General features: G+C 45.1%; 1 protein-coding gene across 1 annotated transcript in view; it reads left to right on the top strand.

Annotated features, from left to right (window-relative positions):
- The first annotated feature begins 52 nt into the window (after nucleotides 1-52).
- Nucleotides 53-3,193, top strand: part of Gmeb2 (glucocorticoid modulatory element binding protein 2) — a 39,085-nt gene continuing 35,944 nt past the window's right edge. The window contains exon 1 of the mRNA XM_033767119.1: nucleotides 53-107. The gene's annotated coding sequence lies outside the window, so the exon portion shown is untranslated. The remainder of the gene's footprint in view (nucleotides 108-3,193) is intronic.

The following is a 3,193-nucleotide window of genomic DNA, read 5'->3' on the forward strand; positions in this document are numbered from 1 at the left end:
TGGCGTTGCCGGCGGGTCGGCGTGTAAAGGCGGACACCAGGGCTCGGGTGGCGGGGGCCGCGCCAGTGAAGACCCCCGGCGGGGACCACATCAGCGTGGACCCATGGGTGGGAGTCGAATCTGTGTAGACCCCTGGGTGGGAGCTGTATCTATAGGGAGGGACTCAACAGTAGGAAACTTGATACCACCGGCGGGAGCACATCAGTGCGGATCGATTTGTGGGAAGGTTTTGGATGGGACCCACTGCTAAGAACCACATCCATCAGTAGAAACCATGTTAAAGGTGGCCACTTTGTGGAAGCCTGGTCAGCGGGTCATGGCTGGGAATCGTTATCAGGGTGCATCCATTGTTGGGAGCTGTGTGGATGTAGATCCACGGGTAGGAACTATTTAAGTCTAGATCCAGTGGTTGGAGCTGTATAGATAGAAATTGATCCAGAGGAACCGAATGCAAGATGGGAAGCATAGTATAGGCCCATCAATGGGAACTGGATGATGATAAGAGTTCATTTATAGGGAACTCTGGATAGAGACCCATGGGTGGGAATTACATAGATAGGCACCTACTGGTAGGAACTGAATAGGTAAGGGCCACTTATCACTCACCACTGATCACAACTTGGTTAACTTTGTTACTCATTTAGTTGACTTTTCTGTTGAGCCAAAATTTTCTTTCTTTGCAAACACTTCAGGTATGAGTTTTAATCACGTCTTCTTACATAAAAATAAAATGGGTTAAATAAAGGCCAAATATAACATGATCCATGAAGCAAACTTCCTGATCAGAATTTGTCTTCATAGACAGTTTTCAGACTTTTTGGAAAGCAGAGGAATTTGTGTATGTCCAAAACATGTCGTTGTGTCCATGAATTTAGGACACATGAAACGAAATTTAAAGCTAGACCTTAGAACTGGGAAGGGAGATTTGTTCCGGTGTTATTTCAGAGCCAGGAGACAAATTTGGTAAAATAAGGCTGCCACTGGGTGTGAGGAGCTGGCCCATTTATGTCCCCTGGTTGTCAGCTGCCCCAAAGCTCACCGCTTCTGATACTTTTTCAAGAGAAACTGGAAACTTGGCTTTGTTTTGTACTGGGGGGTTGAACCCAGGGCCTTCATACTGGTGTACATCCCTAGGCCTTTTAAAGTTTTGAGCTGGGGTCTCAGTTCACTAAATTGCCTAGGCTGGGTTGAAATTTGGGATTTTATGTCCTGTCCTCCCAGTGTGTTAGGCTTACAGGTATGACCACCACACCCAGCTAATTTAGATCCTTTGAACTTTGGGGTGGTGGCGGTACTGGAGATAGAATCCAGAGCCTTTGCAGTACCTTCCATCCCTATCCCTTTTTTATTTTTTGAGATAAAGTCTCTAAGTTGCCCACGCTTGAGTTGAACTTGCAATCCTCCTGCCACAGCCTCCCAACCTCAGTGCCACCACACTTTAAAATGTTTTGAAATACCATAAAGCAAAGAAGTGTGTCTTTGGCTGGTGATCTGGATCTTTGTTGTTTTGAATGGTATTTTATCAGGGGAAAATACTTTGTCTCAAAGACAGAAAGCCAGGTCTTGGAGTGTGATGCACTACACACTACCATTTTAATCTTATTTTTGCGGGGTACTTAATGAATTAGTTGAAATATTTGCCTCTGTCTTGTTTTGTTTTTTTGAGACCAGGTCTCAGTTCAGGATGGCCTTGAGCTTGTGTTGATCCTCCTGTCATAGCTTCCCCAGTACTGGGATTTCAGGCATGTAGCACCACCCCTGGCACCCTCTGTCTTGTTACCAGAGTTTTAGGGTGAAAGCTCTGGCTCCTGGAGTCTCACCTTTCAAAATGCCAATCAAGTATAGAAACTTAAATTAGCACGTTATGCTGAGAGGACAGATGAAGTTCAAGACTAGTCTCTAAGGGGAGGACAGGACTTACGGGTTTTATAGAAAAGGAAAACAAGGGCTGGGTATTTGCATAGTAGGCAGATAGATAATCCTGGTCAGGCCTTGATCATTATCTCAGGATTGGTTCTGGGAGAGCTTTTGTGGCTTGAGGGGGCAATTTGGTTCCCCACAGTGAGCGATGACAGCTCCTGCTTGTGGGGGCATGGAGTAATTGCACCTGTTTGCCGGGAGTGAGCTCATCATGGGATGATATGCAGTGTTCTGGGAGTCCAAGATGACTGAAGGTCTAGGACAATCACGAGACTCTTAGGCATTGCTGTAGGCCTAGGGGGTCTCGTCTGGAACTGGACATTGTAAAAGCAGCAATTGGATATCCTTGCAAATCCTGAAAACTAGTTGCTTTTTGAGTTCTCAGTCTTGAAAAGCGTTGAGATAGGCTATAAGTAAATTCAGGACTAAAAAATTTTGTATTATAGATATTTCTGAGGTACCTATGTGCAGTGCAGAGATCTGAGCCAAAGATTTTAGTATGAAGATTTTAATATGAAGATAGATATAAAAAAGGCAGCTGCCAGGCTTCCTCCTGAATTTAGTTACCCATTGGGCATCTGCAAGTCCAGCCTCTGAGTCCTTGTTATATTATTTAGCTCGGAATTAATTTGGGACTTCATCCGCATGTAGTTGGATTACAGTTGGGTTGGTATGTGACTCCATTACAAGTCTGTTCAACCTAGAATGGGCTGCCCCAAGTATGTAGCAGAGACCCACACTCAGGAGTCGTCTGCTGTGTACAGAGCATCAGAAACTTGACCTGTTTTCTTTCTCTCTCTCTCTTTTTATTTTTTTGGTTTTTTGAGACAGGGTCTCACTATGCAGTTGAGACTGACCAGGCTGGCCTTGAACTCACAGCAGACCTTTTCCCTCAGCCTCCCGAGTGTTGGGATTACAGGCTTGTGCCACCACGCCCAGTGACCTGTTTTCTGTTAAACAACTTCTGAGTGTTATTTATTTTTGCTCTACTGGGGACTAAACAAGGGCCTTGACCATGCTAAGCAAGAGCTCAGCACTGAGGCATATTCCCAGCCCTTTAGTATGTATTTATTCATGGTACTGAGGATCAAACCCACAGGCACTCTAGCATTGAGCCACATCCCTAGCCTTTTTTATGTTTTGAGTTGAAGTCTCACTAAATTGCCTGGGTGGGACTCCACCCACCATTGTATACAGAGTAGTTGTGCTGCCCTCAAGACTTTCTGTGCTCCACCTCTTTATTTCTCCCCCCTCCAGTCCCTATATATATATA

Source organism: Fukomys damarensis, unplaced genomic scaffold (genome assembly GCF_012274545.1).
Source record: "Fukomys damarensis isolate Sample0158 unplaced genomic scaffold, DMR_v1.0_HiC HiC_scaffold_22, whole genome shotgun sequence".
NCBI classification, from domain to species: domain Eukaryota; kingdom Metazoa; phylum Chordata; class Mammalia; order Rodentia; family Bathyergidae; genus Fukomys; species Fukomys damarensis.